This window comes from Triturus cristatus, chromosome 3_1 (assembly GCF_964204655.1).
Source record: "Triturus cristatus chromosome 3_1, aTriCri1.1, whole genome shotgun sequence".
Lineage (NCBI taxonomy): Eukaryota > Metazoa > Chordata > Amphibia > Caudata > Salamandridae > Triturus > Triturus cristatus.
The window spans coordinates 212,439,682-212,466,066 of NC_140583.1; the positions used below are offsets into that span (position 1 = coordinate 212,439,682).

A 26,385-nucleotide genomic window follows, 5' to 3' on the forward strand; every position below is an offset into this window, starting at 1 on the left:
TTTGGTTTTTCTACTTTCTCCTTTCTGTGCAAAAAAAGTGATGTTTTTATTGATTGTCCAGATACTTTTTGGGACATTCTAGTGATACCTCAGGAGTTTGAGAATGTTGCCTTGGTTCAAGTAATCATATGACATCTAAAGTTGTATTGTTGTTCTAATAGAATAACAAAACTCCCAAGCTCTGGTTTACAACTGGTGGACTTCTGAAAGGATGTTGATTTGTCTCCCATTTCACCTATTGGGTGTTCCTTGTCCTGAGTGATCGCACAGATACCTTCCCTGTCATGTGCTGTCAGTGTGATAATCTTGCTGGTGATTTGGGATACTCTCCATCTCAAAGAGCTCGGAGACATGTACAAGTCAGGCGCCTCCATGTGCGAAAGATGAAGAGGGGGCTCTTCCACAGATTTAGCTAGTGTTATTTGATGGACTGGTGAGGACTGAGGACAGTGTTGGCATAGTTTGTTGAGGCTTTATCATTATGTTAAATGCACCTGAACACGATGAGGACTATCAGTTAGATACCTGCATCTGCTCTGCTGGGCAAAATGATGGAGGGACAAATGGTGACTGCTGGGAATGGGGGGAGGGGGGATAAAGCTGAGAAGGTTCCCAGTACAGCTTCTGTAGCCAGAGAGGACACAACAGGTGAGTTGGAGAGGCAAGGTAGTTTTAAGCCCAGACAGCGTGGTAGCAGGCGGGGACAAGGAGATGGGGTGGTTCAGAGGGGAGTTATTCACATAGCTGATGTCATTGGTCTCAACTGACAGCGTCCACCCCAGTGTCTCAGACACTCCAGAAGATATGGGAAGTCAGACGATTGGGCAGATCAAGAGCAAAGCAAAGCTTCTCACTATATCTATACAAAGCATGAAGCGGAGGGGGCACATTAACAGGTTGTCCTGGAATATAAATGGACTTGGGAACAAAACAAACAGATGCATAGTGGTTCAGTATCTAAAACACTAGTGACATGAAGTGGCAATGTTAAATGAAACACACCTGGAGGGAAACAACTGTGAGGCACTGAAAAGGGAGATATAAAGTGCTGGCACATTTGGAACACGCATCTGACTCAAAGGGAGTAGGACTGCTAATTAAGAAGTCAGCGCTCATCATACGTGTGCCGACATCCAACGGTGATAGGACAGCATGCAAATCAACCTTTGATCCCTAAACGTCCCACCTAAACTCCTTGCATAGACCTTGAAGACAGTGGGCACCCTTCTATTGAGCCTACCTGACTGGGTACTATTTTTAGGAAACTTCAATCTAGTGATGAGTGAACGGGAGGATAGATACCCACAATGACAGGGAAGGACAGGGGGGATTTCTTTGGTGGGATTCCTTTGGGCCAAATATCTATCTGACATCTAGACAACCAGCACCCCAGGGCATGACAAAAGACTTTCCACTCCAGAGCATGCAACAGTTTATCAAATATTGGATAATATATTGGGAGAATCACTACAGTAGACTGATTGCAAACGGGATCTCAAATCACTCACAGATGTGGGCCAAGCTGCAGGACCCATATGTGGATAGAGATAGGGCCTGGACTCAAGACCTATGGTACCTCATAGATAGACGCATCACTCAAGAGTTGAGAAAAGGCACTGTCCACTACTTTGAAGAAAACTTGGGTACCATAACCTCAAAGCTCATGACATGGGAAGTCTACATGGTGGTCCTGAGGGGCAGGTTATTTGCCTATTAAGCGCGTTGAGGAAATGGAAGAGGAAATAAGCCGTTAGACTAGGGTGTGGGATCCTACTCCTCAAACAGGGCTCTCAAAAGTTTGTAAATAAGAAAGTAGGCCATTACTGAGGCTACGACAGCAAGAGCAAGGGGACCTGGCTGAGAATAAAGAGAGAACCACCGCCTTAGCCTCGCAGTACCAACTAAACGAGGTAGGCAATAAACCAGGGAGGTTCCTGTATGGCTGAGCAATAGAGGGATAGAAATTTGGTATAGGAAATACGGAGGGAGAAGGAGTGGCAGAAATCGCAAGTTACTATCAAGGCCTATATCGGTCAATCACGAGCAAGTTATCAAGTGAATCAGGAGGCTTCCTCAAACATATATGCCTCCTGGTCCTCATGTCAGAGGAAACAAATTAACTAGATGAAGACATAGTATAATGTGAGATAGTTAGGACCATCAAAGACATTAATCTGGGAAAGCTCCAGCACTGAACAAATTTCCAATAGAACCATGTAAAGCATGGCTTAGCGCCGCACAAGAGACAGATGTTCCTTGAAGCCAATGAAATAAGCCAGATACCCTATGACCAGCAGTTATCCATGATAGTGGCAGTCCTGAAAGACAGGAAACCAGCAGGTAGTTGTGCCTTTCTATAGGCCTATATCACTGCTTAATCCTAGCGAAAGAACTGGCCACTCGCCTAAGGCAGGTCATCTTTAAACTGGTGCATCTGGACCAGTTGGGCTTCATGCCTCATAGGGGCACTAGGCTGAACCTCAAACACCTATATGGCAACCTTACTAGATTGAGGGATCACCGAGAAGACTCGTGCTATACCTTTACACCGCAAAAGTCTTCAACACTTTGGAGAGGACATACCTACCTGAAGTGTTGTAAAGAGTGGGTAAAAGGTCAATCTTCTGGCAGTGGATAAAGCTCCTCTAACATCAAGCAATGGCAAGGGTAAAAGTAAATGTTACTATATTGTACTGGACTGGAGAGGGGTATGAGGCACAGATGTCTGCTATCCCCATTGCTATTTGGGATATCGCTGGAACCCCTGGTCTGCTCAATCTGGAAAGACCTGCTGGTTTGGGGACTGGGAGAAGAGAATCTCACTCTACGCTGATGATGTCCTCTTGTACATGTCGCAACCTAATTACATCATCCCCAGGCTCCTACCAATTTCCGCACATACTTAGAATATACCATCAACTGGGCGAAATCCCTATTCTATCCATTAACAGGTTGTCTGTGGGAGGTGAGGTACAGAGAAACCAATAGTTCTGGAGGGATTTAAATATTTAGGGATATGTGTAACATTTATACTAGGCTGGGCCACACTGTTCAAAATGGTCAACAAGAAGCCTGCACTCAGATGGGAGAGATATCTGATCAATGAGCCCCAGGCTCCCCATGTGGCCTGGCAGTGGTGAACTTGAAACCATCCCTGAGGCAGCACCCAGCCACAAACAGCACCCGATGTGTAGTTGAACCCACAGGGGAGGCCTCCTGACTGCCTTTTCCTCCTCAGCGCTCATTCCCTGACCACATGATGACGACAGCCATCCTACAGCCTACAGAGGGATTGCTTAACTGAAAGAGAGGACCTCCAGTAGACATTTTGTCCAAAGACGCGACAAAGGTGAATACAGCTAAATTAGCCTTACAATCCCTAACCACAGAATACAAGAAGATCTGTGCAGACTTGTTTCTTTATATTCTTACCTTCCACATTTGAACTAAAGGACTTAGCATTTGCCCTAAATTGGGCCTGTTTAGCACAGATGACTCCTTGTGCTTGCCCATGACGTCCTGTGGGCTTCATACTGTTAACTGCTACTGCCAGATCATTTTGGGGTTCGACCTGGATGATCCCTTCAAGGCAAGACTACTGATCTGTTGAATGCCAAGTAAGACCGGGAGACAGAAGTGGCTTGGTGAGTACTGAGGATCCTCTGGCCCTTCGGCAGACCAGCCCCCTAAAATTGCAATTCAGCTGCATTAAACTAAGGCCCCATGATAGCTAGCAACAAAGGAGACTTGGGAAACCCCATAACAAAGAAGAATCTAAACATTTGCCTAGGACACCTGCATGATAAACTTTCCAATATGATCACACAAATGCATAAGTCCTAAAGGATGGCTTCGAACTCTCGCAAGCGACTAACGAAATAGAGGCATGGGTGACCTGGTGGCAAACAGTGAAGTTGACATAATTGCATGAGCAAAGAGGTCAAGAACATACTGGATTCCTATTCTAATAAGGTTGAAAAAATCAAGGCACTCTGAGAAAATTGTACAGATTTGGATGACGGATCACAGTGAGATAATGTGCTGATCCGGAATGTTTCGGAACAGAGGAATGTGATGACATCATCCTGTACTATAAGACTCTTTTCCAAATTGTACTAAAAGAGGGCCAACCACATGAGATTCCCATGATCCAGGCACATCGAGTAAGAGCACCACAGGAAGCACCTGGTGTCTGTTCCTGCAACATTATAGTTAAGCGGGGGTCCTCCCACCTAAAGGACATTGTTAAAGTGAGAAGTCAAAAAAATAGATCTGCTTTTTTTTTGAGAATATACTCTTGACCTTTCCTAGAATGTTTCACATGTGAGCATGAACAAATGATGCATGCTCTCTCCTTTTTTTTTTTTTTAAACTTATTTTTATTGCCATTTTCACATTTCATACATTGTACATCATTCATATTCTTCAAGTGGTCGTGTCCGATCATACATCCTGTAAGGATACTTAACAACTGTATTGATTGATGATTCGTCACCAGGAAGCATAAACAATGCATACAGTTATCGTGACGTTCACATCCTACGAGATGCATGCTCTCTCCTTAGTGACTCCTGAGCTTCATAGAAAGGAAATTTTCGATAGGCAGATGTTTTCCTTTGCATTGTGGTTTCAGCTACAGCAGCCCAAGTATTATTGAAAGGACCAATGATAGACCACCAAGGGAACAAAGAGAGAACCCGCAATCCTGTATGAAGGGGGGGAGTGAATCGCCCCTGGAAATCGTAAGACAGGTTGGAGAATATTTATGCTACCCACCAGACAGCTCGAAAATTGGACACACAAGGAAAAGGACTTTAAGGAGGGTCACAGCGGACGCGCGCTGTAGCAGAACAGCTACTTTGCTCCTACGGTATTTTAGTTTGAATCTCACTGTGTTGCTTGATTTTAAAACGCCGCAATGCTTAAGGATTTTTTTTTTTAAAGTAATTCTTTCTACTCACACGCTCTCCTGCACTTCTCTGACACCCGGCACCCCGCAATCTTCCCTTGTCAAATACGGGAATCTTCCCGATTGATGTGGAAGGAGGCGCTGCACATTAGACCACTTCCAGGCTAGAGGGTAGGAGGGCGCAGCGTCATTGGCTGCTCACATCTCTAACTGCAGCATAAAAACCTAATGCCACTCGCTTCGCGCACCGGATGCACGCTGTAGCAGAACAGCTACTCTGCTCCTACGGTATTTTAGTTTGAATTTCACTGTGTTGCTTGATTTTAAAACGCCGCCATCCTTAAGGAATTTTAAAAAAATTAATTCTTTCTACTCACACGCTCTCCTGCACTTCTCTGACACCCATCACCCCGCAATCTCCCCGGTACACCACGGGAATCTTCCCGATTGATATGGATGGAGGCGCGGCACATTAGACCACTTCCGGGCTAGAGGGGAGGAGAGCGCTGCGTCATTGGCTGCTCACATCTCTAACTGCAGCATAAAAACCTAATGCCACTCGCTTCGCGCATCGGACGCACGCTGTAGCAGAACAGCTACTCTGCTCCTACGGTATTTTAGTTTGAATTTCACTGTGTTGCTTGATTTTAAAATGCCGCCATCCTTAAGGAATTTTTTAAAAAGTAATTCTTTCTACTCACACGCTCTCCTGCACTTCTCTGACACCCATCACCCATGGAGGGAGGCGCGGCACTTTAGACCACTTCCGGGCTAGAGGGGAGGAGAGCACTGCGTCATTGGCTACTCACATCTCTAACTGCAGCATAAAAACCTAATGCCACACGCTTCGCGCAGCGGACGCGCGCAGCGGGCGCGCGCAGAGGGCGCGCCAAAGGCACGGCAAAGGCAAGCCCTTCTGCACCCATCCGCGGCCGGCTGGGGCCAGGGGCCACAACCCCTGCTCATTTTTCCAGTCATATCAGGAGCTATAGTCCCAAATCTCTTCTCAAACTAAGAGGAAAAAATCCTACTTTATGCCACTTTTCTTGGAACCTAGCAGACCAACATACCACATGCTCACACTGCGGATTTCAGCTCCATTCTGCCCCACTAACCAAAAAGACTCAGCAAAGCATGTACCTCTTGAATTGTAGGTCACTCCCTAAACACACTATGGAAATCTCCATGCTTTTCGAAGAGCTCAACCCAGATGTTTTATTTCTGACGGAGACCTGGCTCAATACAGAGTCTGAACCCAATCTCATCCAGTCCCTCCCTCAAGGATATCAAATACTACGTGAAGACCGCATAGTGGGAAGAGGAGGTGGCCTAGCAGTCATCCATACAGATTGTTATAGGTGCCGTAGCTCCCATAACCCGATACCAGACTGCGAAAGTCTCCCTTTCGCCATAGACTTCTCCCCCACTAGCACCCTTTCCGGGATACTTATATATCGCCCACCCGGAACCTTGGGACAATTTCCTAATACCCTTCCCCCAACTATTGCCAACCTAGCATGTAGCCCATCTAATTTTACACTATTAAGGGATTTTAACATCCATTTTGATGACACCTTGGACCATACCGCCCTAGAAATGACCAGCAGCCTCTCCGCACTACAATTTAAACAACTAGTGCTTAAACCGACCCACACCAAAGGTCACTTACTTGACCCCGTTTTTAGTAATTGCGCAGATCTCATAGTGGGAACTCCCTCCCCCCTCCTGTGGATGGACCACTTCCTGATCCCCCTTTCCTGGGTCACCCCAGACCCCCTCTCTCCTACCAATACAGTTACTCGTAGGGGACGAAACTGGTCAAACCTCCCCCTGATCCCACTGTAGCCAATGAGGATTACAACAGATGGATTTCAAACTCACTAGACTCCGTACTCCCTATGAAACGCACTGAACCTAAGCACAGCACCGGGACTGCTCCCTCGTATTCCTCTGGATTACGGGAAAGGAAACGTCACTGTAAAAAATTAGAGAGGAAATGGCGACTGGATTATTCCCCTTCCAGTAAAACTGCATATAGAGAAGCGATAAAAATCTACAAAAACGAAATTAAAATCACACAATCGACCTTTTTCGAAATATATTGCATTGCGAAAACCCTCCTGAAGCTCCCAGAAAAACCTCCAAACCCCACCAACTCACAAACCCGCTGTGACAACTTGGCAGAGTTCTTCTTCCCAAAAATACAAACCATTTATACCTCCTTTTACCCCACTCAGATTCACACTCTGCCCACCAAACTACCTGAATCAGGGCCCCAGCCCCTAGCTATACTCCAATCCCTCCCCCTCCTTAATCCCACCATGCTAGAATCCATTATGCATCAGGTGAAATCCGGCTCCCCCAATGACCCGGCACCCCCGCGCACCCTGCTGCCAGTCACCGGCAAAATCCTACCCACCATACTCGACTTGCTTAATACCTCCCTATCTGCCGGCACCGTCCCGGTTCCCAGGAAGCGGGCCATGGTTAAAGCCCTCCTCAAAAAACCCAACCTAGACCAAGATAACCCCAGTAATTATCAACCAATCTCCCTGTTACCGTGGCTGAGCAAGATCCTTGTGAAAATGCCAATTCAGTATTGGCGGAGTTCTTAGAGACCAATCACCTGCTCGACCCCTCCCAGACGGGATTCCGCCCCATGGATGGGACTGAAACCGCCCTGGTCGCAGTGACGGAGGAGGCCAGGAAGATCCTGGATCAAGGAGGCTCTGCAGCAATCATCCTCCTTGACCTAAGTGCCGCCTTCGACACTGTAAGCCACAACATTCTATTACATCGACTTACCAATTTAGGAGTCTCAGGAAAAGCGATTGCCTGGTTTGAATCCTTCCTCTCAGACCGCTCCTTCCAGGTTTTTGAGGGCGAAATCACCTCCCCCAGCAAGCCTCTTGGCTGCGGTGTGCCGCAGGGCTCTTCTTTGAGCCCTACGCTATTCAATATATATATGAGCCCCCTAGCTGAGATTGTCCGCCCCGTCGGGATAAAAATCATCACCTATGCCGACGACACTCAGCTAGTGGTGGCTCTCAATCAACCATACACCGCGCATAACAGCCTGAGGGACTGCTTAGAAGAAGTGACCAAATGGATGACATTGTCATGTCTCAAGTTGAACGGAGACAAAACTGAGCTGATGCTCTTAGGTAATTCCCCCCAAGCTCACCATCGACTCATTGTGGCCTACCTGTCTTGGCCCTGCTCCTGTGCCAAAGGACACAATCAAGAGCCTGGGCATCTGGTTGTCCCTTAACTTTAATTGTCAAGCAGCCAAACTTTCAGCCACCTGCTTCGATCTACTCAGGCTTCTACGGAAAATTCTCCCCTGACTGCCTCTCCAAGCTAGACAGATCATGGTCCAGGGTCTCATTCTGTCTCGCATGGATTTTGGGAATGCCCTCTACTTAGGGGCCCATCAAACCACCTTGCGCAAGCTCCAGATCATCCAAAACTGCACAGCCCGAACACTCCTCCAGATCCCCCGTCGACTCCCAGTTAAACCCGGACTAAAGAGCCTTAACTGGCTCCCAGTCAGGGAAAGAATTGAATTTAAGGCCCTGTGTATCACCCACCGAGCCTTATGGAATAGTCTCCAATTGTTCAACTGCATGCGTTGTCCGTAACGCTAGGATGCCTGAGGGTAGCTATCGCGCTGAACAAATGTTTTTTTCATTTCATTCATTTAATTCATTTCATTTTACAGGTGTGCTACGGGTGTATAGAGAGCAGAACTGAGTCTCACTGGGCATGTACTACTCTTCCTCCAACTTGTGGCTCAAGAAAGGCTCACCAGACTAACAATCAGGATCCAACGGCAGTGGCACAAAGCACAAGCCCTCAACTCTCCGTGCTTCTATCAGAGGGACAGTCCGGGTGCAGTGGACCAAACTGTTGAGCTGATGCACCCATCCAGCCCGGTGTGCTACTGTATGAATATGGGAGATGCAGGATTGGCTCTGACTGGAGGCAGCCGGGGCGTCCTGGGATGGGAGATGGCAGGCTACATTGCTTAAGAGGGATATGCTAGTTCCTCTTCCTATCGAGCTAGGAGTTTTTCAGGGAGAGAAAGGTGTTGGGGAGTTGGGGGGAGTGAAGGGAGTCCAAGTTTTAAAATATGGTATTGTATCACAGGTGACACCAGGTCTGACCCAGTGCCCCTTTCAATTAGATTTGAATATCACAACAGGCACACATTATCTATTGTATTCTTTCATAAGGTATTGTAAAGCACGTAGCTACCCAGAAGGGTGCTGAGACTGGCAACAGATGAAAAAGCTGAATAAATAGAATTAGTTGAAAAGATGGGTTTGCAGCAATTTCTTGAGTTAGAGTTCAGGCTCCATTTTCCTATTATGCTGTGGGAGTGCGTTCCAAGGCTGGGGCTATAAATGCAAAAGAGCTTCCTCTACTTCTGGTTCTTTTTACTCTGGGCACATCAATTAGTTGCTGGTTGGTGGAGCGCAGTCTTCTTGCGATGTTGTAAGGAGTGAGGAGCCTCTGGATTAACATTGGGCCCTTTTTATACATGGCTCAGTGGGCATAGAGCCTTGAACTGTATTCTTTTAGTCACAGGTAACCAGTGTAGGCTTGCCAGAGCTGCAGTGCCAGAGTGAAATTTGAGGATTTTAAAAAGTATGCTGGCAGCGGAATTCTGGCTGCTTCTTGCAGTTCGATGACCACTCAAGGGGGGCTCTGCCGAGTTCCAGGTAATGAAATGTTGGCTACAATGCTTACAAACAGCACGTACACAGTTCGAGTACTCACCTGATATACACTTACACATACTAGATGAACTACCCCAAGGGGTATACTGGCGGTAATTGTCACAGCGGACAGCTGCTGCCATAGGTAATTTATTTTGTGCAGATGAGTTACTCCCATTCTAAGACTTGAGACTAGAACTTGACCTCCTGAGGGGTACGTTTTGCACCATAGAGCAATGTCAGCAGCGATTAAGGAAAATTTGGGGGGTGGGAATGGCAATAAATCGGAGTTGCTAAATAATATGCATGCCCTCAGGCACCTTCAAAGCCATCTCCTGCTTTTATAGTACGATCTGGGCAGATATGTTGAAATCCCTGGATTGTCTCCAGGAACAACGGGAGGTCGACCTGGGGGGTATTAAACACTTATTGTTTGGGGGGGAGTTTTATATGGCACAAACTAGACCCGAAGGTATCAGAATGCTTTACATGAGCACCAGTTGCGTTACACATTCACTTTTTGTTAGGCATAGGAGACAAGTGATTTGCTGAGAATCACAGAATTTTGAGCATCCCTACAGACACTGGAACCGGGTTCCCCAGCTTCGAGGTTGACCACCCTAGCCTTTAGGCTACGTCCTCTCCCCTGAGGGCGGCTGGGCAAAAAATACTAGAGCTAAGCCTGAAAGTGTACAAAAATGCCTGATTTAAACTACAAAGTCCTACACAGGATATACTTACCCCAGGCTTGATAAACAGATGCTTTCAGGCAGTAGGAGCCACATGCCCCAGATGTGGAACAGTGGGAGCAAAGAAATATCATATGGTGTGGCCCTGTCTGGCCCTAAAGGAATACTGAGTAGAGGGTATGACTAATGTGGCAGATATTACACAGATGAAGGTCCCTTGTTCACCAGGTGTCTGCTTTTTAAGCTGGTTTACTCATACAGCAAAAACTAAGGTTACAAGTTGGTTTCTAGACCTGGCTCTAATACTAACTGTAGGAAAATAGGATCTGCTTTTATGGTTACTCTCACTTTTTGCCTGATGTTATGCTGTTTCTGACTACTCTGACTGGGATCCTGCTAATCAAGATCCCAGTCTCTGTGCTTTCTCCCCTAAATTGCATGGTGAGTACTTAGGTACATCCCAGACAGGCTACTAGTGTACCCTTGTAAGTCCCTAGTATTTGGTACTGAGGTACACAGGGCATAGGTGCAACAGGGGCCCTCCATGGGCTGAAACATGTATTATGCCATCCATGGAGACCACTCAAACTGTGACCACAGGCCTGCCATTGCGGCATGTGTAAGCTGGTGCTACCACCACTTATGACAGATATACATTTTCTTATATTTAAGTTCACTGCACTTAAAACCTATAAGTCACCCCCAGGCAGGCCTTTCAATCCTGAAGGCATGGTGGTCAGCTCTAAGTGTGAGTATGTCCCTGCTTGAGCGGGACACCCCTTCAACCTTTTGAGGTCATTCTCCCAGGTTGTAAGTGCATCCGCCATTACGATATATAAGAGTGGCCACGTGTCATTACGCAATGACCATCTCTAAACTGGCTGTAACAAACCCTGTAATGTTTGGTATCAAACATTTGGAATCATATGCCCACACCATAAACAGTGTGAGAGGTATGAGTCCATGCACTGTAAAGCTCCTCCAGGGGGCCCTCAGTGCTCCCGGTACCAGTCTTCCAGATCCGGACAGCAAGCTAGGGCTGCTGCCAACCAGAGACATGTTTCTGCCCTCCTGCTGAGCCAAGCTCGAGATGGGGAAGGCAGAACAATAGATATCCTGTCACAAGGAGGTGTGACCACCTCCACCTCCCAGACAGGGTTTAGTGTATTGGAGCAGAGTGGTGGCACTTCCCAGCGCCACTTAAACTGCATTAAGGCCACACTTGGTGCCCTCCTTGCTTACTCCAGTTTAAACCAGTCCAGGAAGCCGTTGGCTCCAGCTCAGGCTCGAAATTGGACAAAGGACATGGGAGTAACCTCCCCACTGTCCAGCCCCTCCTCTGGAGGGACCCCTGAATCGTCTAAACCCTTTCCTTAGGGTACTTAAGGCCTTACATGTGGGTGGGTCCCTGTATTCGTTGTGAGAGCAAGATTCAGATCAAGACACCACCTTATCTTCAACCGTCTGGGCATTCTGGACTTTGCTCTGGACACGGAGACTGCAACTGGGAAGACTCCTGCTGCTCCTGGTCTCGTCGTCCTGCAAGTCTGCTGAAACGTCTGTGCCTCTCCTCCATACAAGATCCTCACAAGGCCTGTAGACATCCAAGACACCTGAAGGAATCTCTCTTGAAGTTAGGAGTCACTTCCATGCATCTGCATGCACTGGAAATCAGATGACCGGTCTGCTGATCCTGGGCTTCCAAGGACTCCGAAAGGCTCAGCAACACAGGTGGTGGTGCTGCATCTCCCTCGAGGCCTGCCCTGTCTTCTCACCGAGTTTGAGGCCAGTATCCCTCATCGGAATTGGTGGAACAGAACCCATAGGCACCAAATCAAATTATCGTTGCAAAGGCTTGTTGGCTCTCTTCGTCAGGGATCTTCGGGCTCCAAGAAGCTACAACCTCGAGCTTCTCTGCAGCGAGATCTTTGTCCTCACCGCAACCTTTGCAACGTGGACCTACATCTTTTGTGAGCTGCTCGAGGTCCATTTGCGAATCCTGTGCCTCTGGCCTGTGGGTACTCTCAAGAGTCATCTTTGACTCCAGTGGGCTCCCCTGAATGCTTGGGGCCTACTTTGACTCACCTGCTTGTGGTGAGTCACTTGGACCTTGCTGGTCCCGACACTGCACCTTTTTTGCTTGCCACATTGTTTGCAGTTGCCAAAAGTTGTTGGTGCTCCCGGCAGACACCGACCCCTCAACTCTTGACATCCGACGTGGGACCGCTTGTGAATGGCTCCTGGTCTTTCACAGCGTTGCCTGGTCCACACAGCTGCAGCTCCAAGGTCACCTCAAATTCTCCTGCAACACTCAACTTTGGTTGCCATTCGCCTTCCATGCCTCCTGAGTGGCATAGACTCTGTCGCATCTACCTGCAGGTTTTTCTCATCTTGAATCCACCTTTGGGTTCCACCGGACACTTTCACCTTCTTCGCCAGCACCATCTTCCTAAAGTCCTCCATTTAGTCCAACGGCGGTTTCTGATGCCACTTTGCACCTATGCACCCAGCTTCCCTGGTATAGGTATCCCGGTTCCTACTGTATCAACTGGTGGGGTGGCTCTCCAGCCTTCTGTCTTCCATGGGATTTCTTCAGGGTCCACTGGGAAGGTTCTCTCTTCTTTAAAATTGCTACTGCAACGTATCCATTGAGTTAAATTGAGCACGCGGTCGTGTTACCACACTGGCTCCGTGGGGTTCCCGGTTACTTACCTCGCGTGGTTTCTTGGGTTGCGAGCACTTCTAGGTCTTCTGGGTATAGTCTTGACTTGAGTTGTGGTTCGCATCCCACTAATTTTGAATATGGTTTGGTCCCCCCTGGCGACCACTGTTTATTTGTTCTACTTACCGGTTTTATTTCCAAAGTATTGTGTGCATTGTGTTATATCTCTGGATAGGAGATATATATATATATATATATATATATATATATATATATATTCACTGAAAAAACCATGGGTTTCACACACGTTATAGTTAGGAATTAGCATTTAAAAAACCTTGCAAATTCAGTGAAAAAACCATAGGTTTCACAGACGTTATAGTTAGCTGGACATTTCACTCGTAAAAAACCAATGAAATTCCCCCGTTATACTTAGTTAAGCTAACTATAACTCGCGCACCCGCAATCCACTGCTGATGACGTCACATATAACATCACTCATGACATGGTCACTGACATCACTCATGACATCTCAGATGACATCTCAAATGACATCACTGATGACATCACTCTGTCATCAGTCATCTCAATCTGTAAAAAAAGAAAAAGGTATTAATATTTAACAATACATTTTAGAATACAGTGCACATATTTTCATATTTCAACAAACATTTTTTTGCCCTTTTTTTGCTGTTTTCAGAATATATTGCATTTCACTGTAAATCGTAAAAGCAATTGCATTCATCACTTAACAGCGGGCAAAAAAAAAAACAATCTGAAAGATTGTTTAAAAAAAGCCCAGAATCTCTTCTCACTAAAACATACCGTAATAGAAATGTAACATTTGCAATAAAAATCTCACCTAAGAACAATAACTAATTCCAGTAAATATCGTCTGAAAATTGTGTTGCATAAGCATAATCACCAAAATAATTTGTGTCAAAGAAGTCCACAATGCAAATTATCACCTTTCCTTTAGGCAAAATGGTAATTTTTAAAATATTTTTTGATGACATTTCCAATGGTAATCCAATTAAATTGTTATAATGTTTTGTACAGATGTTGCAATTTCTGTCTAAAATTTTGGTTTCAGAAAAATTAAATAGGAATTTGCTAAATCAAAAGGCAAACGTTGCTTGAAAACCAATTGAGAATCATTACACAGTGTCCAGCCTTTTTCACATTTAAGAAAAACTGTGTAATGACCAGAAGTTACAATAGGCCCATCATGGAAAATTATTGCAACTGTGACAAAAGTTTTTCCAGAAATTGATAATTGCTGTCCTGTAAATTTCTTTATTAAAGTGTCCAATTTTGTTCCATCAGCTCTACAACGTTGCATCATTAAAATTACATACTGTCCATATTTCTTTAAAAATAACGTTGAAAACATGTCTGATTTACATTTAGAACATTCCATGTTGTGATTGGCATCTTTAACTCATTTACTAAAAGTCACTGATTTAGTCTCTGGCAATGTTAAATAGATAAACCTTTCTGAATCAACATTAGAGCTGCATGTGTAGAAACAGTTTTCACAACTATATTCCCATTTATAACAGAGACCAAACAAATTTTCAATTTCTATCCCTTCATCTTCAAGTACCAAAAGGATGTACATCAAGAATTCCTGTGCATCTTGCTGGACATTTTGAGAAAACTGTGTTCGTCCTGAACAAACATCTAATAGATTTCTAATTTCAGTCGCACTTTCTATTTTAGCTTTATCAACACTCAGCTTCTCATAAAGAAAACTTAGCACAGAACAGAATCTTTTTTCATGATTTTCTATTATCTGCTCTTGCAAACTTTCAAGATAAAATACAACATTCAGCACTACATTTGCATAGCAGTTGACACCAGAGCTATTTTCAAAATGGCAACCAACAACCTCTTCAACATTGTCCTTTTTCTTTTTGCTTGCAATCACATGACTCTCTTTTTGTTTTCTCTTCTGTACATCCTCATTACAGATATTCTCAATTCTCCTTTTCCGACAAACAACACGTTTCTCCAACACAGGATACTGACCTAAATGAGGAGCATAGGTTCTTCTTAATCTATTATACTCCTTAACACAATTTGCATCAGCACTAACTTTTGAGTCATCAAAGTCTATCATGAATAAACCAGATAATGTTTTCACTCGTGACAAAGCAACATATGCCATACCTTCTTTGAACACAGTAGATCCAATGTTTACAAATGCACTATCAACAGTTAATCCTTGACACTTGTGAATAGTTACAGCATATGCTAGAGAAAATGGAAACTGCTTCTTACGTACATATAAGTCTTTCACAAGCAAAAAACGGACTGAACAACGACTAATGTCTTTTACCTCTTCAATCTGATCAAATTTTATTTTTAAAAACTCAATTCCTTCTTTTTTCTGGTAGTTAACAAAACCCACAACTTTACCCATAGCTCCATTTACTAAACCTTTTTCAACATCCAAATTTCTCCTTAAAAATACTCGACAGTTCATGCAAAGATATAGATTTTTTTTCTAATCCAGCTGTTTTCGAAATGTTCTTCTCTAGAGAATCCAATTTATTTTTCAGTTCGCCTGTTAATGTAATAGTAATTCTTTCATGTTGGATTTTGTCCACTGCTTCCATTTTCTTAATCTCTTCCTTTTCCAATTTCAAAAGTTCCTCATTGAATATTGAGCATTCACGTAGTGTTGGCATTAAGCAGATTACAGTATTTTTTTCTGCAATGTTCTTGTATATTTTCTCTGCAACTATTTCTTCACTTGGAAATAAATTATGTAGCAACCGACTCTGGCTTTTCTGCCAACTTCTGTGAGTAGTCCAATTCTGATATCTTTCAGAATACTTCCATATTCTTCATCATTTGCTTGCCTCATATTGGTAGTGAGTTCTTTGTACTCAAGAATGACCAAATATTCGCATTACCAATGCTTCCTAATGACTTCTTCGTGTCCTCATGTGTCACAGTATTAAACACTGGTTGTCCTTTAACTGAAGTGAGCTGCAGTAGATCCCTAAATACTATAACATGTTTTCCACCAAATAACACGTCATAGTCTCTTTTTAGAATTTGCTGCATTCTTAAATGCACAAAGGCAAGCATTAAGTTTGATACCATGCTTACCTCATCAATAATGAGAACTTGCATCTTCTTCAACACTCTTGAAACTTCGAAACATGCTTCGCCAGTTAGCTTGTGATATTCTATTTTGTTCTCATGCTCCACTGGTAACATTAGCAAGCGATGGAGAGTAATTCCTTTAATATTATATGCTGCTAACCCAGTTGGAGCAGTAACAACACAAGATAAAGTTGAATCAGTTTTTTGCTGTAGGTAGCTTCTGATGACTTTAATTAAGAAACTTTTCCCAGTTCCAGCTTGTCCACTCACATACAACCTAATTGGTTCAAATGATGTGCATGTGCACTCTTTATTTTCATGTAGTAATCCGTGATCAATTTTTTTTCTGACTTCTTCATAAATTTGTTGTTGTTCTTCATTCAGTTGTTGTTCCAAATCTGGTAAGTCTATTAAATCTTCCTGAGCTTGATTCATAGCCGTTTCCACTTCAGTCATGGCTATTGCAGCTTCATTTTCTAAGATTGGCTGTCCTAGTGGATCTTGACTGAGCGTTCCAGAACTTTGGCTGTCTTGAGAACTGTCTCTAGCTACTTCAGCTGCAATTGTAGATTCCTGTTCAATTTCTTCGTTTAACATTTGGACATAATTCCTGAAAATACTGCATTCAATGGTATCTTTACATGCATTAAATTAATCCTCATAGCTTTGAAATTCTCCAAGTAGTTCGTCCTCTGAACGCCATGGTTTAAATAGCTGTAAAAGTGGCAAGTAGTAAAATTCCTTTTTGTCAGTAGTGTCACAACTCAGCTTCCTGTGATTAATCAAACTTCCTTTTGTTTGCTTCACTAAACATCCTTCCTCACCAATGACTTTATATTTTCCATTGTTGATGTCTTCTGTGGCTTTCCGTGAAAAAATGTAGTTCTGCAGCACTTCATAGAGACACATGTTCTCAAGATGATGACTTCTTTTTGGGTAATATGTGTCCAACACGTTTGTTTTCAAAATATCTGTACTTTCTGGGTCGATCTCGGCCAAATATTCAATTTCTCCAACAGATTTCAGTACCCGATTTCGCCTTCCTGCAAGGCCTAAACTGACCCAAATTATTCTTCTTGATTTCGAGTACAGACTTGCAGATGATAACCTATCTGAACATTCGTAGGTGTCGTGGCGCTCACTTGGTCCTCTCCTCGGGATGACGCTGATGTTATAGAGGGTTCCCCCTCCCATCCGTCCCCAGCCCGGATTGTGTGAATGACCCTCGGGCTCGGGAGACAGGTGGGCGAGGGACGGGAAGAGTCAGCAGGGATAGACACCTGAAAGAAGACAAGGAGAGAAGATTTAGATGCCACTCCTTCTCTCCCAGAGGCGCTAGATCTCCCCACCGGTGTCCCTTGTGTTACCTGCCTTGTTGTTTCTCTCCCCTGGTTGGGCGTAACTGGATTCAGTGCTCCGGTCTAGTTCTTGGTCTCGAGGGACGGGGAGTGGCTCCGCCCTCGTACTGGCGCTCAGGCCGTGAGGGACCCAAATACGTTTTTCGAGTCCCTTCGTAGGCGCTACTACTCAAGACCCGGGAATCCGAGGGGTCGAGGAGCGCCTGGATGGAGTATGCCTGGCAAGGACAACAAAGCGGGTTGTAGCCCCCTCTAACCACTGGCGGCGCTTCCACTCAAGACCCAGGAATCCTTGGGGTCGAGGAGCGCCGGGGTAGCGGTCCAGAGGGGGTGCTTCCTGCTGTGTGTTGGTGCAAATAACACTCCCGCAGGTGAATGGAGGGCACTCGTTACCCCTCCGTATGTTGCGGAGCAAACCGGAGCGGGGTCCGGAACCTCCGAGGTCCGATTGGACACCGGATAGGGGCAATGCTCTCACCTTTGGTGACGGGGTGCGCCTGTGGAGAGGAGGGCGTTTCTGGAGGCGGAGAGCGCAGGACTAGGAACACAAGCTGTTCTTTGCTTCGGGAAGCGTGGGTCGGTGGTTCTGGTGATCCGGGTCGTCCGTGGATCAGGACGCTCGGCAGAGTTCTATGAAGCGGGTCGAGGGCCGTTGGTCTGCATCTGGTTTCGGAAGCGAATCATTGGCGCCGCCTCCCTGCGTAGTTCCGGCTTTAAACCTGCCGCGCTCCCGATCACATGGGGTTACTCGGAACCGCTACGCCTGACGGGAGCTGTAGTTCCCGCGTGCATCTCCCTCGGATCGTGTTCCGCTCCGTTCTGTCCACGCGATCATGACAGTAGGATCCAATTTCTCGATGTGATAACATCTTTAAACTGAAACTGTACAGCTTCTTACTGACAGTCTTCTCGTGAGAAATCTCTTCCCACATTTCCTTCAATTCTGTTTTCTCAGATTTAGTGATGTAAGATGTGACATACCGAGCAACAGCAATAGAATTGTCTGCCACATACTGAATATCCATGCTAGCATTCCACATGGATAAAATGACTGGGTTGTAGTCATTTATATATTTTGACTCTTCTTTTCTTCTTAGGTTGTACGTATTTTTGGGAGATTTTCTTGTAATAGTATGTCGCACAGCTGACATAAAACTGTTGACTCTTCCTTTTGAAAGAACAGGTCTAGGAAATCCAAATCGACATTTTGTGTTGAATTTATCTTTGGTCTTGTACTTCCGTCGACAGTATTTTCCACACCGATGACTTTGGAAACGTAAAACTTGCTCTTTTAACTTTTTCTCTTCTGTGCTTTTAGGTATAGCACATGTTGCATATTCTTCAATGAAAGATAACACTGCTTCATCAGCATCTGTTCCAAATTTTGGAGCATCCTTGATCCACAACAGCATATGAATGTGAGGAGCACCTCTTGCTTGGTACTCTTTTCTCCAAAAGAAATCCACAACTTCTCCAAGTGGTGGATTTTTTTTATTGCAGAAGAAGGACATCATAGCCTCAAATCTATGATTGAAATATCTGCAAACATTAACCGGATCCAATGAGCACAGTTCTCCTGCTGTCTTGTATTCGATGTTTTTAATGTTTGAATTTGCCTCTCGTAGAAAATCCAGTAAATCATCCCAAGCGTAGTCGGCACAGCTTAGGGTTAGGAACCATGTTGGAGTTCCTAAATTCCGTAACATACATTTCAATTCTCTGGCGTCGGTACCAATATTCATTTGTCCCACGCTGACAAGCCATCAGATTGATCAATTGTGATTCCAAATGATCATCTCGCTGCTGCACTTTGTTCATAAAATCCTTAGCAGACACATTATGTAGATGTGTTCCACTTTTTAAAATGTGGTTTACTGCATAAGATAGTGCAGACAAGTCACTTTCAAATAACAGATGGAACAAATAAGGAATACTTTGATGAAATCTGGGATCTTCTGCATATAATCTTGTAGTCCGATACTCAGAAGCAGGAATCTGGACTGGACGTTCATCGTATCGTCCACCTTCTCCTGTAGGAAATAGCTGGGGAAAACAACGAGCTTCCAAGCTCTCCTCCCATACACTCACGGGAGTTCCTTGTGCTTTTTTCATTTGAAACAGATCAATGGTGTTTGCCATTACTTCTTTTGAATGAAGAGGATGTATGCTGAAATGTTCATAAATTTCTTCTTCTTTTGACTTGTCAACTTTTTCAATTTGCCCAGTTGGTGTTTCTGTGTCTCCTAGTACATCTTCTTCATCTTCATCTATATAAATTGATTCATACCATTTATTATTTTTTTTCAAATACAAATTTGCTCTTTGTACTTTTCGTACATCTACCAGCTCCTGCCAAATTGTCTTACTCTTTGTAGGTACACCATTAACCAGAATAACTAATGGTTCAGTTTCCAAAGTATCTGTATCAATAGTTTCCATATTTTTTTTCAAATCCAACGGCAAATAGACAACTCTTCCTTTTAAACCTCTCTGTAAATCTGAAGGAGGTAATTTGACTGTTTTTGGCTCCATACGTACTATGGTCTGGAACGGATGAACACATTGAATGAGTATAGACTCATACATATTTAAATCAGAAAGTTCTGCAGGAACTTCAACCAATTCTAAATTATTATGTACAGCTCTAGCTGGCATTTTATTTTCTTCTAACTTGTTGTAACAGTATTTACAAATACGATGATCTTCACCCAAATCAAAACAATTTTCAAGAAATATATATGTTGCAACATCCTTCCACTTATAATTATCTTCTTCTTCACTTTTTTTGTAGAGATCAACATTCCTTGTTTGGATTTTATAATGGCTTCTCCGGCAACAAATACAAGTAATATTTGGTCTTTCATTAGAGATGATAGCAAATTTTGTTGTTTGATCTTCAAATTTCTTATTTACGGAGGGTTCTACATTCTCTTCCACATTTTCCTCAATAACTGTGTCATTTCCTGCACTTTCTTGTTCTGGACCAAAGTAACAAAACTGAATCTCATCAGTAACCTTCTCAACATCTGATACAGTTCCACGAAACAGAGCCTTATTCAACTCATTTAACTTTAGTGCTGGACTTTTAGCAAAATACAATCTTCTCACAAATTTTCTAATTTCAGTATGATGAACTGCCAGCATCCTAAATTGGTGAACAACACTTTGACAAACTTTCCTAGATAGACAAGCCAGAGAGTGTCCTTGCAAACCAGTATTCTCTCTCACTCTGCATGGATCTAGTCCTTGAAGCACCTTAATCTTCTGTTTAACACTCTTTTTACTATATTCTCTTAAAAACTCACGTAATTTATCAATAGATTCCTGTCGCAAAGTACAAATACTACTACAATTCCAAGTATACACTGGGGCTTTAGGACGTCTCCCCATAACCTCATCCGCAATCACTTCTTCCTCTTTTCTTGGAACCATTTTCTCCTTTTCCATTATACAACCATCTTTTACTTCATATGCTCGTCCACTGGTGTCAACTGCATGCAGCAAACTATTACTTTGAAGATAACTCTCTTCATTAAAAAATGGTTCAGTACTTGAACTATGCATCCATTCTCCTAAAAACAATTTACAAAAGTTATTTCTTTTTACTACTCTTTTCGTTTTGCTTTGTGACTTCATTACATTAACTATTTTTTCTAATGTACGCATCCTGTTCAAAATTAAAATGAATAGTTTTCTTTTTAAATCTAAAGCCTTAGCTACAATGGCTTCAATATCTTTTTTTCTCTTGTAAAATTTTGCTCTTTTCTTATATTTTTTCACATCCTTTAGCAAATTGGACATCACTCTTCTCTGAAACATTTTCCTACGGATCTCTTTAAATGCTGATTTTCTTTTCAAGTTAATTTTTATAGCTTCTGCTTGTACATTAGCATTTAGTAAATTCTCACTATTCTCCTGTTGTTTTCTACTTGAAACAGTTTTTCCAATGGGGGCATTTTTTTAAATTTTTCCTTTTTTTAAATATATTTTTAAAGAATTCCTTTGTCTGCTTACCAGAAGACTTTTTCTTTTTCCCAACATGAGCATCTTCAACTAACTTGGGTCCTCCAGTTGTCTTCAAATATACATGTTTTTTCTGTTTTTTTCGCTGTCTTGATTTTATAGGCATCTTATATTTCCTTCACTGCTCTGCAGCAATACCTGAAAGTAAGTAAAAAAAATACCTTTTTGTAATTTTAATATATTACTATATTTGTTATGATCTTTTCTTTTCTTATAACACTATCTACCCCTTTCCTACAAGTGAAAAACACAAGAAAACCAACACGAATTTAATCTCTAAGAACAATTCCTGTGTGCACACAGACTCTTGGTGTGATTCTAGGCAGAACACGATATTTCATTTGCAAATCAAAAGCACACTTATTTTTTTTTTCGTAACTGTTAATTACTCTAACAGTCTGACACATTTTCTTTATAGTTTAGAGAGGCAGAAAAGAGCACATGTCCAATCAGCTTTTTTAGAGCATGTACATGTGTAACCTGGCTGACTGACTACACTCCAGCAAAGATAATGATCCTTGGTGATGTTCAATGCATTAGCGTTCCTCACTCCTACCTAAAACACCACACAGTGCTGATTAGTAAGCATGAGTGTACAGGAAAAACAGCTAGCTCTCTGCTAAGAGTGTGGTTCTGAAGACTGTCTACTGTCAGGTGCAAGAGAGACTTGAATGGACCCTTACATAACAGCATAAACACTGTAAACATGTATGTAAGACTAAATGTGTGGTAAGGGTTAATATGAGTTTTTAGCATGTAGCAACTACATGACCCATTGCAAGAGTGGAAGAAAAATCTACCATGTTGATTTCAAATATGTTAGCATTTGCCTCTTATTTGAGAAACTGTTTTGGGCTGAATGCTAACCACCACATTTCCAGAAAACAAGCTTCCCCTTTCACACGAAATACATCTCTGACAGCAATTCCTCTGTGCTCACAGACTCATGCTGTGATTTTACGGAGAAAATGAAATTTGCTTGCCAATTTCAAAGCACACTTACTACTGTTTTCTGTGATTTTAGGCAGAAAAGGAAATTTGCTTGCCAATTTCAAAGCACACTTACTACTGTTTTTTCCTCCAAGTGTTAAGTACTCTAACAGTCGCATACATTTTCATTACAGTTTTCAGATACAGAAAACAGCACATATGCAAACAGCTTTTTGAGACCATGAACATGTGTGACCTTGGTGACTGACTACACTCCAGCAAAAGAAATCAGCCTTAGTGATGTTGAATGTATTAGCGTTACTCACTGCTACCTGAAACACCACTCACTTGTGAATCCTAAGCATGATTCTACAGGATAAACTGCTGGGTGTGTGCTAACAGTCTGCTTATGCAGACTGTGTATTTTCAGTTGCAAGAGACATATGCATGGATACTTCCAAAAAGAACCAGAGAGACACGAAATACATCTATGACAGCAATTCCTCTGTGCTCACAGACACATGCAAAAATCACCACATACATCCCCTCTCAAACTCATAACTCACCTTTAAAATTAGTTAGTTGAGAAAGAAATGTGGCACTCAAACAGCAGACTATCAGAGTCAGAATATCAGAGCTCTACACCTCTCTCCTCTGAGCAGAACCAATTAATGGCAATGTTTCCCTCTCTTTTTTCACACATATACATGTTAATTACAAATCTCAGTGCTTCCAACTTTTTTTCAAATGAAATCATACATTTCTATTGGTTGAAAACTTCAACCCTTTTCCAAATGTACCCTTCCCCAACTTGACTTCTGCCTACTACCATAGCAACAGCTCATGGAACACTGCTGTGAGGAGAGAGGTCAGAAGTTCACCACACAATGTTTCAAATCGAAAGACCAAGAGTGCTTCACCTGTCCAACCTAACAGCAAATCCAAACTATTCTTCTGTGGGAACACAATTTTCTGAACCAATACAAAACATGCTTCTAAAAATGTACACATACAGCCTACTTTTTACTGTAAAAAGATTTGAATCAGCCAATGAGTTCTTTTTATTTAAAAAAAATATGTATGCCTCCATTTTCCAACTGTCTTTCATTTCATATTGCCATTCTACTGAAAGACACCTTCTGAGTGCATCCAGATCTCCTTGAAAGATGTTCACAGAGTGGATTGTAGGTCACAGCTATGTCTTCTGGAGTGAAAAGTATGCAGAAAACAGAGGTATGGTAAGAGACCTTGCTTTGCCAAATGTAGACATTAAATGGATTGGTCAGAGAGGGTTAAAATGGCACCAATTATTGCCTTTGGTAAAAACCTTTCAACATCTCCCACAGCCTAACCTTATTATTGTGCACTGTGGTGGAAATGACCTAGGCACTTTAACTGGTGTAGGTCTGGAAATGCTTATTAAGGACACCTTTGTGCAATTGATGTCGCTTTTTCCTCAATCTGCCTTTGTATATTCTAACATATGCCAAAGGCAAAAGTGGAACTGGTCCAACCAATTTTGTCCACAGATTGACAAAGCAAGAAAGCACGTCAACAAATCTGTTTCTGCTTTCCTCAGAGACTATGGTATGGGTTCTATATACCACAACAACTTGCGTTACAACATGCAAGACATTTATAGAGGAGACGGTGTACATTTCAATGATGAAGGGAACAGAGTCTTCCTCTTGAACTTTAGACTCTGCATCGGTACTTACTTGTAGGTACCAAAAAACACTCAATGAACACAACGGCTCTTTTTAGAGCCCCCTAATATATTAACACTTAAATTTGTTTTTTTCTTCTTTTTTTTTTTATTAAGCTTACCGTACGCGCACCCCACGATTTTTAAAAAAAACAAATTAAATGTATTTTTCATACTTTTATGGCCTTCTTGGACCCCCTGACAAACGCTAGGGGGTCTGCAACTCTCTTCGTTGCCCCCTTTCCACATTCTCCTCCTTTGTTTATCAGTGTGAGACACACAAAATGGAGGCCGACACTTCCTGATTTCGACCGATTCGAATGTTTACAGTCATGTAACCACCAATCAGAATTAACCTCGCGCATGGCAGCGTGCGCGTACGGTAAGCTTACGGTACGTGCTCGGAGCGCGCCTATAGATATATATATTTTGATTTAAATGCTATTTTCTCAGCAAATACTGAACACATTTACACCAGACCTACAAAAGGCACATCCCTGACCTGAGGACTACCCCTCTGCCAAATTTCAAGTAATTCTGTTCAGCCGTTCGGGCTGTAGCTTGGACTAAAGGTCCTATGGAAAAATGCATGGGGAAAACACGTTTTGGGACCCCCCCTTTTTCTCAGCCCCCGCTTGACGAATCCCCCCGAGACTTTCAGGGTAGGAACGGAGCGGAGCGCCCCACCTATTTTGAAAATTTCGCCAGGATTCGTCAATCTGCGCCAAAGTTATTCAAAATAGAATGTTGCGGATTTCCTATGGAAACACGGTCCTAACTATAACTACCTACTGGCGGCCGCCAGTAGATAATATATGTTAGTGAGTGTCTTACAATAAATACATCTTTTTATAAATACATTGGGTGTAGGTAATATATATATATATATATATATATATATATATGTGTGTGTTACTGAGTGTCTTATAAAAAATACATATTTTTATAAATACAACGTAGGTTTCTTTTTCACTTAATCTATACCAATAACATTCAGTTCTGGGAAAAGAAGCTGCTTTACACTCCTTCTGGACTAAGCCTGAAGGCTGCTCTCCACAGCTACAACTTAGAGAGCTTTCTAAGGTTGTCTAAGACCACTAAAATCACTTTAAGGGTTGTGTGGATTAGTGCAGGGTGCTACACTTACTTAAGTGAGCATCATATACTAAGCCAGCCTCCTATACTAACAAAGCGGGACATTACCTGGAATTAGAAGCCAGCAAGGGGGTCCAGAGTAGAGGGCTGGGGCAGTGAGCTTGAGAGATGGGAAGGATATGAAAATGGAGTGGTGTTTCGAGAGGTCAAACAGAGCCATAGCTCCCTTGAGGTAGCACGAGCATGGGAGGCTTTTGTGGACTGTATGAAGGAACCAGGCCCTCCATCGACAGTGGCATCACCGGGGGATATGAGAGAGCAGGAAGTGCATGGGAACTAAATGAAGAATAACGCTATGACTGCTTAACACAAAATGTAGAAATAAGCTACCTAACGATGTGGGCCTTTGAATGTAGGTGAGACAAGTCTTGCAGACCAGGATCTGCTGTGGTTGAAGGGACACAGATATTGCTTGATGCTGCTTGGGGTGGAAGGTGGGGCAGTTGAGGGAGAGAAAGTTTGTCACTGGGAGAGTTATTGATATGGAAGCAATACAAGACTCCATTTTCCTAATATGCTGGGGGAGTGCTCCAAGGCTTGGGGCTATAAATGCTAAAGAGCTTCCTCTACTTCTGGTTCTTTTTACTCTGGGCACATCAATTAGTTGCTGGTTGGTGGAGCGCAGTCTTCTTGCGATGTTGTAAGGAGTGAGGAGCCTCTGGATTAACATTGGGCCCTTTTTATACATGGCTCAGTGGGCATAGAGCCTTGAACTGTATTCTTTTAGTCACAGGTAACCAGTGTAGGCTTGCCAGAGCCGCAGTGCCAGAGTGAAATTTGAGGATTTTAAAAAGTTTGCTGGCGGCGGAATTCTGGCTGCTTCTTGCAGTTCGATGACCACTCAAGGGGGGCTCTGCCGAGTTCCAGGTAATGAAATGTTGGCTAAAATGCTTACAAACAGCACGTACACAGTTCGAGTACTCACCTGATATACACTTACACATACTAGATGAACTACCCCAAGGGGTATACTGGCGGTAATTGTCACAGCGGACAGCTGCTGCCATAGCTTGAATAGGTAATTTATTTTGTGCAGATGAGTTACTCCCATTCTAAGACTTGAGACTAGAACTTGACCTCCTGAGGGGGCACGTTTTGCACCATAGAGCAATGTCA

General features: G+C 43.2%; 1 protein-coding gene across 1 annotated transcript in view; it reads left to right on the forward strand.

Annotated features, from left to right (window-relative positions):
- Positions 1-26,385, forward strand: part of SCAPER (S-phase cyclin A associated protein in the ER) — a 3,109,515-nt gene that overhangs the window by 46,957 nt on the left and 3,036,173 nt on the right. The gene's annotated exons all lie outside the window — the stretch shown is intronic.